This window comes from Conger conger, chromosome 2, assembly GCF_963514075.1.
Source record: "Conger conger chromosome 2, fConCon1.1, whole genome shotgun sequence".
Lineage (NCBI taxonomy): Eukaryota > Metazoa > Chordata > Actinopteri > Anguilliformes > Congridae > Conger > Conger conger.
In genome coordinates, this window is record NC_083761.1 from 17,070,173 (window position 1) to 17,085,970 (window position 15,798).

The following is a 15,798-nucleotide window of genomic DNA, read 5'->3' on the forward strand; positions in this document are numbered from 1 at the left end:
CTCAACACTGGTGATTAAAACAATAATGGTGATTTTATTCATTATTAACTCTGCAGCAAATGCATACTCCCATCCATTCTACTCAGTAAGTCAGCGGTGATAGCTATCCTGCTAGTGATAGGTGAGAGGTGATAGCTCATTTAATGAAACTGCTAAAAAAAACCATTTAAAACCCTGTGGAAAAAAACCATGCACCTTCCGCCTGATACTACAAGGTACACCTATAAATGTCATACTTGAAAAAAGTATTTTTATGCGAAACAAATGTTCCTTTGTCAGAGGAGCAGGTGAAAACCGGTTGTAAATGTCACACTGAATGGATCTGCAGTGCCCACACTCAGCTGCTTCTGAGCCTGATTTGAAGCTGATTTTATATAAAAGAGGGCCTTCATTCTCTGGCACTCCCCGCCGACCTTCTTTCGTGAGATGCTTGCTTTAGCTGTATTCCCAAAAAACGCTTGGATGCGGCTCTGCTTCCATAAAGGCAGACGGCTGAGGTAATGTAGAATTTTCTTCTTCTGTGCAATATCTGGACATGTTTGAACAGAGGGAGCTCTGCCCCCAGTGTCAGAACCCATCACATCACTGTGGCGTCTGCGGCTTGCGGCAGCTCGACGCACAGCCAAGAACGCGCAAACAGTCCTCCAGCACGCCAATGTCATTTCACCAATAACACAATGTACATTCTCTATTATTCTGTTGTGGAGGCCTTCCCTCTGCGACTTCTTTAACAAAGTCAAATTGCTCATGCTGAGAAGGGACTGCACATTTCGACTGAGGTTAGGCACTCCAGCTGTTTTCTTTACTGGGCATAATCTGTTCAGAGTCTTCCGGAGTAAAGGAAGGCGAGTGGGGACGAGAGAATACGACCATGAGTACACAAGTCGATTACCTCAGGACAGGATTTGTATTTGAAAAATGTAATGAAGTAAAAATGTTAAGCAGGTCTCCTCGTGCCACAGAGAGACGGGCGCAGATGCTGTGGGCCACAGGCAAGGGGAGAGTGTAAGAGAGAGAGAGGGAGAGAGAGAGAGAGAGAGAGAGAGAAAAGGCCCCAGTCCACTAGAGTAGAGCAAAGAGAGAGGGTCCAAAGAGATTACAACGCACACATAGAAGAAGCCTCTGACATTTCATCACTTTAGAACAAAAAAACCCCCCAGAACATAAGGTTGCCAGAGTGTACAGAATCCTCCATGCCTTTCTTTGACAACCCCCACCTTTCCACCACATAGCAGATTAGATGGTATGCTTTGAATTTGAATTTACTGCTTCATTACACTTTTTTAGGGGGTGGGGGGGGGGGGGGGCGGGGTGCGGTGCGACGCGTGCGGAGCACTCAGTAAAGGTTGGTGGAAATTGGTCTTCCGCCCACACGCGAGCAGCCATCCGCTGAAAGGAGCACTGAATGGAAGCGGGCACCAGGAGGCAGCGTGGGCGGACAGGGGACAGGGGGTGGGAGGACGGCTGCCATCGTTTGAAAGGATGTGCAGTAGGGGAGGGGGGGGGGGCTTCGTGGTTTTGCCCACGCCAGCCGGGGGAACCCTCTCGTTAGGTGTCTGATTTAGGGGGCTCTCCGCGGTGTTCCCCCGCTCGCTAAATCAGCTCAGTTTCTCCAGAATGAGAGGGAAGAGCCGTGAGCCCTTTCTAGTTCCGCTGCTTAAACAAAGGGAGCTGTGCCTTCCACATCTGCCGCTATGACTCTAATCCTGCTCTTTAATTAGAGCAGATACAGCTTCCAAAGGCCTGCTGGGATCTTACAGTATGCCAAGCGCTATTTATGCTAGCCCAATAAATCTGCTCGACTGTGCCACCTGCTGAAGCAACAGACAAAGGATCCTCTGTTACAGAATGAACAGTAAATGACCGCTTAGTATTAGGAATGAATGATAAAAATGTTTTATTTAGGTTCATTCCTGGATCACAACTGCGCATCCAGCAGGAAAGATACCACGCCACATATAGTATAGGTCCTCCTTCTTTCAGCCTCAGAGAAAAATATTTGTTGAATGGAGAAAGGAAATAATACAAAAATATATACTAGAATGTGGCATTTAAAATATACCCCGGCTTGATTTAGGCTAATCAGAACCAGAGGCTCAAACCAAACCACAGGAAACATCATGCCAGATAGCTTGCGCCAGCAGCCTGGGAACAGAGATTGTTATGGAAACACTATCATAACCAGTCCTCTATGCTCCTGCTTCTTACTTCACTGTAAGTCTGCCTCTTAGTCCAAGTCAGAAGCGCACTCAAACAATTATTTTTGATATACACTCAGTGAGCACTTTTTTACATATTTATTACTTATTTTTCAGACTTATTAAGTCATCTGCTGCTGTAGCCTATCCACTTGGAGGTTTGACACCCTGTGTGTTCAGAGATGCTCTTCTGCATACATGAAATGATAAGCATGAGGTTAAAATGCAGATTGTCAGCTTAAATTTGTGGGAATTTACATCTGTATTGTGTGAACTGTGTCAAAATTGCAGCTCATTTTAGATATAGTACCCCAAAGGTAATTGGACAAATTAACATAATCTTAAATAAAGTACTAGTAAATAGTTGCAAATCCTTAAAATTTGTTGACTGCCTGCCTGCCTTCCCTGGTGATGCTCTGCCAGGACTATCTTCAGTGATGGCCTTTTGCCTTCAGTTGGATTCAGGTCAAGGTCACGTTCTGTTGGATTCAGGTCAAATGATTGACTTGACCAGTCTAGAAAATTCCAACTTTAGGTAATGAAGGACTTTTGCGGCATGTTCGGGGCTATTGTCCTGTTCCAAGGTGAAGCTCCATCCAACAATGTTTCTGCTCACTCCAGAATCCAGCAGTCACATCATCAGTGAGGACAAGTAAGCCAGTTCTAGTGGAAACCACACGTGGCCAAGCCATTAAATTACCTTGTTTCATCGATGAGGAAGAGGGCGTGATTTGGATCATGACCAGTTTCTTTCTGTCTTTACACTTTCCTCTTTCCATCACATTAATGCTCATATCATCTGTTCATAGGCCATAAGACAGAACTCTACAGTTTTCTGAAATTGATATGAACAATGCACAAAAATGGCTGTAACTCCAGTATGTGTGTGTGTGTGATGTTTCCCTTTATAAATAGAGCATTCTGATAAGCCAGCGCTCTTCTTCATTCTGGACAGAATGACGCTGTGAAATTAACATGCCTCCCAGTAGTCACTTCTTCATATACTGAACAGCACTGAGAGGCGTGGAAACAGGTCAGTCCAATGACAGCGTGTACTTACCTAATTGAGAACTAAACCCTGTAGCTTTCCTTTAATGCCACAGTAATTGGGAGCCAAAGCACCAAGTGATATAGAATGAGCACCACTGAGCACTGCCACAATCCTCACTCTGTTTGTGTGGCTCTCCAATTAACCTGAGAATAAGCTCCACAGTCAGGAGGTACAATGAGATGGCTTAGTTTGCATGAAGGAGAAAACATTCGCTTTTTCACCATAGTAACAATGATCAAAAGTAGAGGGAGAAAATTATGCATTTTGAAGTCGGTAAAAAAAAAAAAGTACCCCCTGGCCTTTGAAGAATTTATGCTTCTGTTATCAGTCAGAGCCTCAAGAGATTAACAGTTGCAATACATTTCACTTTCAGTGACACAAGCAGAACTGTGTATAATTAGAAAATGCACACTCCAAAGTCTCTGCATTTCTGATTCAACACATTTGATATCCTCATGACCTTGTGGCAATGTTCAATATATTTGGTTGGCAAAAATTAATAGATTTTGGGTAAAGAAATCAGCATATCATATACTGTAACCATATTATTGTATTTGATCAGCAGGGTCAGCTATATGATATGCTGGTGTGGTGATGGTTTCCTTTACCCACAATGCCATGCAATTAGCTGTGATCCCTTCTCTACCTGTTACACTCTGCTTTTTACTTTATAGAACAAAGCGAAATATAAAGTGATGACAGTCTGCTCCCCTTATATTTTTCCAGCAATGTTCCTCTCTTCAGATCAACACTATACATTACTATACATTACAATATACCACCTTGTAATGTAGACACTGTGTATAGTATAGTATTATTACTGTATACCACAAAGTATTATTACTTTATTGAAATTATCATTCTGTCTATAGGATTTGCACCTCCTACCACTGACCATTTACTTTACCTTCAGTTCACTTAGTGTCTGTGCACCTCATTGAGTGTTATTCTTGTCTGTGGCCTAGATTCAGGCAGCATTTGTTCTCATTTCATTCTTGTCACAATTAAATACAAGTGCGGTTTTTAAACAGTTTTCAAAAACAGTGTGATGCAGTCAAAGACTAATTAAAATAGCATCTGAAATGTTCCCAAATGTCCAAAAGGCAATATTTTTGGTTGCCATGACTGCTGTTTAAGCATTGATAAGAACCAAATCGGAACCGTGGACCTGCTGTGCTAGAGGTACATTACTCTACGCCAAAACCAGGCTTCTTTTCTGAAGCTCATTTCCTGGTCATGCTGAGAGATTGTACTCACTACCGCCATGGAAACTGCCTCCAGTATAGGTCACTCAGACCCATTTTTCAATCTAAAGTCAATGGTACAAATGGTACAAAACTATCCAAACTAGCCAATACCAATATGTTTAATTCATTTTTATGAGTAGCAGTTGTCTGAGATCTGTGCTGATACCTTGATTGACAGCTGGCTGATGTTAGGGCAGTGTTTCCCACATGCCAGAAGGTTTTTGTTGTAACCAGTAACTCACACACCTGATTTAATGATTGAACCAATCAAACCACAAAAATGCCCTTGATTAGTTAAATCAGGTGTGTGAGCTACTGGTTACAACAAAAACCTTCTGGCAAGTGGGTCCCGAGGACTGGAGTTGGGAAACACTGCATTAGGGTGATCAATTTAATTGCCTGTCTTTTGCGGCTTTCAGCAAATGCAAACATTTCCCTTAAAACATAGTTATTTGTGATTAATTTAACTTAAGATCCTGTACAGTGGACCTCCTGCTGTGATATTCTACTCAAGATCTGGCCCTTAGACCGACTGTGCTGGATACATACTATTTAAGTTTATATTAACAAAAATACATGGTCATGATATGTCTTGCCTTTTGTTTCATCTTCCTTCATTTCAAATTATGCATTTGATGAGACTTCAGTATGATTTGTAAAAGCAACCACCAGTGAAATCTTTAAAGGTCAGGAAAGCTAACTTAAAAGTCTAACTTTTCCAGGCATGACCATTTTCAAAGTTTTAATTGTGTTCATGAATATACACCATCATTGTACTGAATGTGAAAGCATGCAAGACCCCTTCATTAAAATGGTGTTGTATGGGCTCCCTAATTGGGAGACTCTAGTAGCTTAAAATGTAAACCCAGAAATCCATGTCTTAAAGAAGTCTGAATTTACAGAGGTTTGGGCTATAATGAGATAGCACTGTACTGTGTCATTTGATTGCGTCCAAGCACCATTTTCTGCAATCCATAGAAATATCCATTGTACAGTCTAACTTTGGAGTGGTGCCAACTTTTAAATGGTATCTGATTTATGACTGGTGCATCTGCATGCAAAAACCAAAAAAAGAAAAGGTGAAAGCCCCACATCTGAAAGTTGATAGCCAGTTTTATTAAAACAGAGATGGCACGCTTGTTTCAGGGCCTTGGCTGGGGTCTCTCAGTGACAGCGCTGCACTGTATTGGACATTCTGTAGCAGAGGGCACCAAGCTGTTGAAGCAATAGCCTTGTTGGGCTTGGTGTTGATTGGCTTCAAGTGATCTGTAGTGATAACGGAAGGGCATGGTGGCTTTCTCGCTTGCATATTTATTAACCTCAGGAATGAAAAGCCCTTCATGCTGTAAATGGTGTGACCAGAGACAACAATGTCCACAATGAAAAACAGAAGTTTGTTAGAACAAATGTTCGCACATTTATTGCAAGGAAAAATGTGGAAGAGACAATAATAATAACAGCAATAATAATAATCAGAATACTACTACTACTACTACAACTAATAATAATAATAATAATAATAATACAAGCTGCCAGATCCTCCAAATTGTGATCCTCCACATTTGCTGCTTGAATAGTGAATAACTTACACATTTATGGATCTATAACTGGAAATATAACCCACTTTTACGTTGTACACTGAATGTACACTGTCTTGCTGCACTCTTCAGCATTACATTATTCATGACCTACTTCTCCCAGCATAAACAGGCTGCAAAATAATTTTATTTCAACCACAAAAACCAAAGTTATGACAGTGAGTTGCAGATGTGAAAAACAAAACATCCTACTGTGTGTGCATGTGTGTGTGTGTGTGTGTGTGAGAGAGAGAGAGAGAGAGAGAGAGAGAGAGAGAGAGAGAGAGAGAGAGAGAGAGAGAGAGAAAGAGACAGAAAAAGACAGAAAGAGAACAATAAAAACATGGCTACAAACCATGTGAGGCCAATAAAAAACAGAATTTATTTTTCCAATTTAAAATAAACAATGGCTTCATTATGCTCTACTTTTTAGCATTTATTTGAGTTGTATAGTTAATAAATAGGAAATTCCATGTTTTAATTGGGGAGCTGAATATAACTAAACTGCTTCTTTTATTAAATTGCATGGCTACTATCCAGTTCGGCTGAACTGTATGTAAAAACATGTAGACATACAGACCCAACTTGAGATACTACAACAAATGTACTATTAGTGGATTTAAAGTTTGTTCAATTTTTTCAGTCTGAGCTGCAAGAGATTGAGCCCTTAAATCTCACTTGAGTATTCTCAAGTGAATATTTTTGAGGAAGACAGTTAAAACACCTTTGGCTCCACAATAGAGTGCATTTTCATTGTTGTGACCCCATTTCATAACAGTGATCATCAAATACATTCTTGAAATATTGTATTATTATTCATTCTTATAAATAAGGATCAAACCTGCTTTTGAATAATAAATAGCAGGTAGAATTGTGGAATGTGCTGAACTTGGGAGTTTGGTATTTGGCAAAAATTTCAATCAATGGACCTCAATGAATATATTAGTATACAAGATATTATTGCACTTATTCTGTACAATCTTCTTGACCTGTTGCTATCTGAGGAGATCACAAGGAGAGGGAGAGGTAGTGGGAGGCAGATAGTCAGAATAAAAAGTGTTGTATATTTTAGTAAGCAAAATACATTATTTTACACATCATAAGACCCATAATATCATTTAGTTTCCATGTGTCCTTTTTGGAAAACTGCCTAGACATAGCTTAGAAAAAAACAATGCAGAATGCTCATTTATGGTGACATTGTCTTTGAATTTGAAAGGGGATTTGTCCAGTGTTTTGACTGTGGCTCCATTGTGTTTCTAATTGTGCCAGGCACCACCACAATAATCTGTATCCACTCAAAAACAAAAAAAATCTTTTTAAAATCTTCCACTTCCACTGTGCTTGAGCTTCTGTAACTTTGATTTAGTACTACTAATACTGAGAGTAATTCTAAAGGTTTACCAGGATTATGCCTGTAGTCAAAATGGTTCAATGGTTCAAAATGTGTTAAGAAAAGCAGCTAACAGGGCAATGTAGTTAGATAGATAGACTGGAGGAATTACCATGGCAGGCGGTATTATACAAATGAATGGTTGAGGGAATAAAGGTCTTATAGTATGAACTCAATCCAGGCAAGTACAAAGCCATGAATTTTCTATAATCTGAGAAAATCCTGACTATGTTTTGATTTATATCTAAAATTCTGAACTTCCAATATATGACTGGGTTCCAAGTTCCAAATGAGATGATTTCTGAACAGTATTTTATGAGGAAAAAATAAATCTGGCAATAACACTTAGGGCCCATATTTTCAATCATTGATTTTGAATATGATCACTGGAGGCATATTTCAATGTGCAGATTTCAGTCTCTGGGTTGTCACTTTTATTCTGTTAGAATTAAAATAGAATGAAAACAAACACATATACAAGAAATATGAAGTCTGCAGTTTAACATTTTAACATCCAAGTATACTAAGGACTAATTAGGGTAAGGAAGCAGCATACACTGTTAATTCTTTGAGTGACCATGGAAACAGCTTAAAGTATGGCTGACTTCTTGCTTTTCCCAGATACTGGGAAAATGACAGCTGAGATTGGCAAGTCCCAGTGCTAGACCAAGAGGATGAGTCTTGTATGACAGTGTCTGCCAAACATATGAGTAAGATTCTGTGACGTCATTGAATTTCATGTAACCTGCTAGGTGTTATTTTTCGTTTCAGTGGGTGCTGTAAAATGAATTTGGGCATGATAGAATAAGCAGGATTGTCTCACACTGAATCAATAATGTAATGAGATGCCATGACTCCAAACCTTTACAGTACAACTGGGGTGGTCTAATTTACAGTGCAAAACTGTCCTGTTCAATCTGGAAAGAGCAAGATAGAAGCAGCTAAAACTAAAGCCCAGATGCAATCCATCTGTCTGAATAATGTTTGGCATGGGAGCACTTTTGTTCCCCAGTGCGCGTTGGTGACAATTTCTTTGATTGCACTGTTAAGGCTGCTAATACCACTGTTAGGCCAGCCGTGTAGAGTTTATTCCCCGTTTGATTCCCTGATGGGTGCTGTTGTTGAGTGAGGTGAATTGCATCAGTGACATCATTGTCATGTAAAATAGTGTTTGTCCTTTTCAAGATATAATATACAGTGCCCTCCATAATGTTTGGGACAAAGACCCATCATTTATTTATTTGCCTCTGTATTCCACAATTTGTGATATGTAATAGAAAAAATCTAATGTGGTTAAATTGCACATTGTCAGATTTTAATAAAAGCCATTTTTATACATTTTGGTTTCATCATGTAGAAATTACAGCAGTGTTTATGCATAGTCCCCCAATTTCTGGTCACCATAATGTTTGGGACACAGCAATGTTATTTAAATTAAAATAGTCATGTTTAGTATTTTGTTGCATGCCATGACTTCCTGATGTGTACCTGTGACCTAACAACATCATCAGAGTCTGGATATCTTATTTTCAGGTTATCCAAAGAGCAATACTAAAACTCTTTGCATTTGAATGGATCTCTATGGGAATTGGGGGGTGGGACTAGATTCAGATGTAAATTACACTGCTATAGTATAGAACTGTGTTGCTGCCATATTTGCAGTAGATATGATGATAATTATTTATCCTGAATATTTTTTCCATTGAGTTCAAGTGGAAAATTTGTCAGGATAAACTTTTCATATCTACAGCATACCTGCCAGTATCACGGTAGTTTAAGGCTCATGTGATACCTTGGACACTTGATGACTTAAAGCCATTTACAACAGCATGAAAAGAATGCACATCTGTTCAATCAATATCCTCTTGAGGAAATTCTAAAATCAAGGAAAAAAATTGAGAGAAAACAGCACGAGGTGCAATTTTTCCAGGTCTTCCCCTTTCCCAGTTTTCCACCTCATCCATTGCCTGGGATCCTCACTGTCCTTGCAACAGTAGAGGCAGAACATTCTTGGTTGACCTACTCTGATCTACTGCATACAGATCAACCTCTATCATGCTACCAAATAATTCATTTCAAATACATGCGGAATGGTCAACTTGACATCAAATCAAACAGGGAGCCTTATTATTTTGATTATTCAAGTTTTTTTTTTTTTTTCGTGTTGGCTGCCAGTATGTGTGCAGCCTACTATGAGATACAGAAAATAAAATGAGCTTGTTCAGTTTAGCTTTGCTATGTCAGTGGGGTTTTTTTGTCATGTTTTGTTGATTATGAAACTGGATTCAATCAACATGTGTTGTACAACTGCTTTTTTTCAGTCTCTGTTTCAGACATTCTCATCTAAATATAAAAATCAAACACTTGTTTTGCATTTCTTTTCAAGCCAAGGTTTTGGGGTGGATATTGATTAAATTCAGGCCTTTGTGTATAGTAATTCTTAAAAGACTTAAATCAGTGGTATCAGACTCCAGACCAGAAAGGCCACAGCATCTACACTCTGCAGGTTTTTGGCGTGTTCCTGCACTTAAATGATCAATTTAAATCATTGATTGGCTAAAGAGGCAGTTCACAATGTTCCCAATGCCTAAAGTGGTTGCTGATTAAACAGAAACCACAAAAACCTACAGTCATTTTTTCTTTCAATACTTAAAGTTTGACACCATCAAATATCTCAACAGATACTTCCAGCAACCTTCCAGAACTGACTGAGTGTATTATTTCATCCATTTTGAATGTGTCCACTATTGACTGGCAATTGGGTTTTCGTTGGCTTTTAACTGTGCCATTCCATTGGCTTTAAAGCATGTGAACCTTTATGCAATGGGTAAGCATGCAGCATAGAACGCACTAGAAGAGGCACTCTCTACTGGATGCCCAGCATGAAACAGACCTCCCTAAACAAGCAAGTCTGAACAATATTGCTACAACACTTTGCAGTGATTGTCTGTGTCTGTAGTTCCATCAAAGCCAGTCTAAAAAAGCAGGTGTGCTCTCCACAAGCTAAGAAATTGGCCCCATCACAAGTGTAGAGGCCACAGCTCCAACTGAAACACACATTCATTTTGTGTCTGGTGAAGCTCTAGGGTGAAGACAGGCAGAAAGTAATGAGAGGATCTGGGGTCCTTTAATTCCCCACCCATACAACCTTACTGTCAGGAATTCAGCAGTGAATTGGCCCAGAGGAGATTATTTTTTTTCTTATTACTTCACCTTGATTTAAACAAGTAGGTAAAGTGAGACATTTTTTGCAGTGAAGACATAGGGAATTATTGTAGGTATGGAAGGTTACGGATTCTGCAGCCAATTACTGTAGCTGTAGAGGGAAGAAAACGTGGTCAGATGTAGACAACTGGTTTTAGTGGGAATTGGACTAGAACACTGAGGACTCTACTGTAAATGTGACATGGAATCTTTAAGAACCAGAGAGTGTCAGGATCCTTGCATTAATGCAGGGCTTCCCAACCCTTTTCCTGGAGATCTAGCATCCTGTAGGACTTCACTCCAACCCTGTCAAAGCGTACCTCCAACAGCTAGAGATCTTGTTGCTAACTAGTAGAGTCAGGTGTGCCAAATTAGGGTTGAAATAACAGGGTTGAGCATTCCTGTTCCATTTTCACAATTTATTCAAATTTATTAGGTTTGAATTTCCTACTTGGTTCAGGGGAAGGCTGTTCTCTTCTGGCTCACCTGTTCCAGCATTTGTTATTATACAATGAGTACACTGAATGAGAAACTGGTTAAGTAGGCGAAAAGTTCCTCTAAATGTAGCGTTGATATGTCTTATATGCTTTTCCAAGGTTTCGCTGATTGTGGGTATTCCCAAAACTACTGTGTCCTCAAAATATTTGTCGTTTAAACATACTGCAGGCTGTCCTCCATGCTATGTTCCAACGGTACAGCAGGACTATTGTAAGATTGTCCACCCTTGTAATAAAAAGTCTTGGCTCTTTCTCTTATGATCTATTGGACAGCGATCAGACCCAAAGATGACTCCTCCACTTCCTCTCTGTGGGACCTGTTAAAAAGTATGGTTTACTTCCTGAAAAGTGTGCTTGTGAATGCACTCAGCTAACCCCATATTAAAGTATATCACATTGAGAGAAAATGTTGCATACTTAACAGCTTTGTAATCCAGAGTACTCGCAGTCGGCATTTGCATACAAATACACGGTAAGTAGGCAGTATGTTTAATAGACATACATATTCTGAGGACACTGTTATTGGTAGCCTGTTTTGGACACAGCCATAGGAAGGGTACAGGGCAGTATAGGTAGCTTGTTGTTGATGTGCATGAGCTGGTGCTCTCCCAATGCTATTGGGCCAGAACGCTGTGAATCTGCCAACGCCCAACATTATTGGATCAGAGAAATCAATAGATAGTCAATCTGGCTCGTTGGTTCACAATGCAGAGAGTGCTGGCAGACAGAAGTAGCTCACCCTTCTAGCTTCAGAATATGGGAGGCTTGGCTGCTGCATGGCTTGTATATATTGTTTAGGGAGGGTCTAGTGGAAAACAATAACTAAGGACAATGGGACAGGATATCTTAGCCAGACTTGCTTAGCACACCTAATTAAAGTGTTGTCCTATTCATGCAAAACAGTTAAGCAATACAATACAATATATCATAGCCAATTTTCAAGGCTGTGTGGGTTTTCAAGGCCCTCTGGACTACTGTATCACTTCTCTGTGTCGATTTGATAAAATACTTGTAACCGCACCATCAGGAAGGGCATCATTCTTTTAAAAAACGCATACAAATACATTGCTTTCTGTGCCAACTGAAGGCTAACCTGGGGAGTTACATTTAGACAATAGTTGAACACCTTGTATTAATAGGCATTACTTGGCACCCTTATAATGTTAATTAATGTGTAAATCCCCATTAAAATCATCTAGAGAGAATATATCATTCTATAAAACACATGTCTTTTGAATACTGCCATAGCAAATGGGGACATTGTGTTGGTTTGTGTGTTTGGAAATGCACAACCATAATTCAAAAAGGAGCAATTACTACTCTGGCATCTCATTCCTATGCTGTACTGTATAACATCAAACCATAGTCATGGCAACAACAGCAGTCTCTTTAGCATATGTGTGACCATGTTGATGCTTTTCTAGCAGCTGTTTCATATATCCATTTTGTATTCAACACACTAGCATGCTCACCTCATTAGAACTTTAACGTGCATAGTTGAGATTCACATAGGAGAATCTGGAAAAATCAATGCTGGCAAAATCAATGACAACTCAGTCAAATGTCATCAGATTTTTTCTGGCCTGCATTACAAAGCTTTATTTAAAAATATGTTACACAATATTTGTGTCAGATTGTTTCAGTCAGTGCATTCAGACACATGGCAAATGCACAGCCAAGCCAACTGGATTCCTTTTTCTTTCTTTTTTTTTACAAACAAACAACAGTCTCCTTTGGCAATACATCAGAAAAAAGACATTTGCTGGATATGAAGCAGCTTTTTAAACAAGCTAACAGTGGAGAATAGAACTGAATGTCAAAGTGGACCTTGAAGAAGGCTGCCACACTCTAGCACCTGGGACCAGATAAGCAGTGTGGAATTTCATTAGGGTCTCAGTTTGACAGCTCTGGAACTGCCCCGGGAGGGTGCAAGCCCCACTTGCCCTGTACGAAGCTCAGCACTTACAACTGCAGCTGATCAGAACTGACAGGCAAAACAAAACCGGAAACTCAAAACATGACACGGCATGGTGCTCTTCCTGACTCCAGAAGATCTGGTGACCAGCCCCATCCCACAAATTAATTCTGAGGCAGCCTTGCATTCAGCTCAATGATACAGGGCCTCCAGATAGCCCAGGGTCTCTGTCTGCAACAACAAGCAGACCTTGAGCTAGCCAATGTGTGACCACGTGTCCAGATTTGAACTCAAGCTTGTGTCATTATTCTTTGAACTTGATATTGGGCACCCTTGCATTATATGATGAGGGTCATGTAGCAGGGTTAGCTCAGCTAGTATGCTAGTAAGCACGGTGAAGTGCAGTGAAAGCAAAGGCTGGTAGCAGGTTGCTCTCTGATGATGTTATCCTCAAATTCAAAAGAGGCGACTTTGTCTTCAGCTGACTCGTTCGCTCAAGAAATATTTGGACGAGTGGGAGGCCGGGATTCAAATCCCACCTCTGACTGAGGCAAAATCTTTCTCATTGCATTAGGTATCAGGACAATGCATCCAGACCTGGGCTGATTCACTTCTGGGTCTCAGGGAGATTTTGTGTATTTCCTCTCTTTATCATCAGCTCCATACTGGAAATCTAATAGCTCTCTCTCTCTCTCTCTCTCTCTCTCTCTCTCTCTCTCTCTCTCTCTCTCTCTCTCTCTCTCTCTCTCTCTCTCTCTCTCTCTCTCTCTCTCTCTCTCTCTCTCTCTCTCTCTCTCTCTCTCTCTCTCTCTCTCTCTCTCTCAGAGAAGCCTCAGAGACAATCTTTGTGTTTTTACCTGCATCCACCCCATCCATCTTTCCACCTCTTCCAACAGGCAGGAAAAGGGGACTTTCTTCACTGAAGTTGCACATTAAGATGAAAGAAACTTCAGCCGACAGGTGTATTGCTGGCTCTGTCCAAATAGTGCCATTATAAAATAAAATAAATATAAATAAATAAATGACTGAATGTGATGATTTACTGCATTTAGTAAAATGTCTTGTTTATCTGCATTACCTAGTTTAGAATCATGTTTGCCATTGGTTTACTGGTTAAATAAAGGTTAGATAAAAAATAATAGGGACAGCATGGTGGCTACTCGGGTTAAGCTGGGACATGCAGATAGGTTTCGCAATTAACTGCTGACTGTACACATGTCACGCAGCTTATTGACCCTGTCTTTTTACGGTTAGCATCGTAGCTAAGCAGCAGGCAGGAAATGCAATTACAGTGCTGTGGCGCGGGCCAGCTAGTGCTACAGCTTTCTCCTGCCAATCATTGGCTCAAATGGCAATTAAGCTCCTGAGTATAATAAATCACCCCTTGGAAATTATGAGGTGATACCTGTAATAGCAACTCCAAACAGACTTAGACTTGGAAGCTAACTTAATCAACTGCCATTTTGTAAAAGGTAACAAGAAATATCATGAATACTGAAAGATTGATTCAATGTCCGTACTTTATTGAGTCTTACTGTAAAAGAAGATCATTGGATACTTAGTCTACTGACAATTACAGTCTACCATCCTGCGGGTTAATTTCAACCCTAATTTGCCACAGCTAATTCTATTAAATAGCAGCTCAACAAGATTTCTGGCTGTTGAATGAGATGTGCTTTGTTAGGGTTGGCGTGAAAACCAACAGGACAGTAGATCTCCAGGAACATGGTTGGCCAGGCCTGCGGCAAATTATTCTGATGTGTTTCTAAGGAAGAACTAAAGCAAAGCTCTGGCACAAATTAATTCATGACTCTGTTATTTAGTCATTTTCTGCCCCCTGGTGTAAGAAAAGCAAAATGCACTGTCCTCAAAAGGCCTACAGATGCAACTTTAAACTTTTCGTGTATATTTAAAATAATTATACATCTAAAAAAAATGAACAAGATTCTTTTTAGTCTGTTTCATGTGCCTAACATTCTGTCTCATTTATTTTTTCTTAAATAATTATACTAACACAAAAAACACTAATTCCAATTCCAGACATGTTATTTAGTCTGCTTTTAATTGTCTGCCCTCCAATGTCCACAAGGGGAATTCAAAACCACCTAAGGAAGGACATTAATTACGTTGGCTGGATTAATCCAATTGCAGAGCTAATATCTGATTCAATCACACTGCAGCTCTCTCGTGTCCTTATGGTAAGAGGGTGTCTGTTTGCTAATCACTCACTCATTTTCCAGCTGGCCCAAGTGCAATTATCATATTGACTGTCTGTAAAATCATGTTTCAGACACTTTTTTGGGTGGAATACCCCCACTCTGACAAATTAAGCCTTTACAATATATTACATTAATTGACCCCTTTTGCAGAGTGTATGAACTATGCTAACCAAGAACAAATGTAAAATGTATAAATACTTACTTACCCATAACAAGACATAAGAACATGATAGCACATCTCACCTATTTTACCTGAGTATGTAAAATAGTAGCACTAACATAAACTCATAGCGCTAACTAAAGGACCCAGTCTGATGAAGCAGATGTTCAGTCTCTGTCAGAACATCCCAGCAGAATTAGCCTTTATATTACATTACATCACATGTCATTTGGCTTACGCTTTTATCCAGAGTGACTTCCAGTTGATTAGACTAAGCAGGAGACAACCTGGAGCAATGCAGGGTTAAGGGCCTTGCTCAAGGGCCCAACGGCTGTAC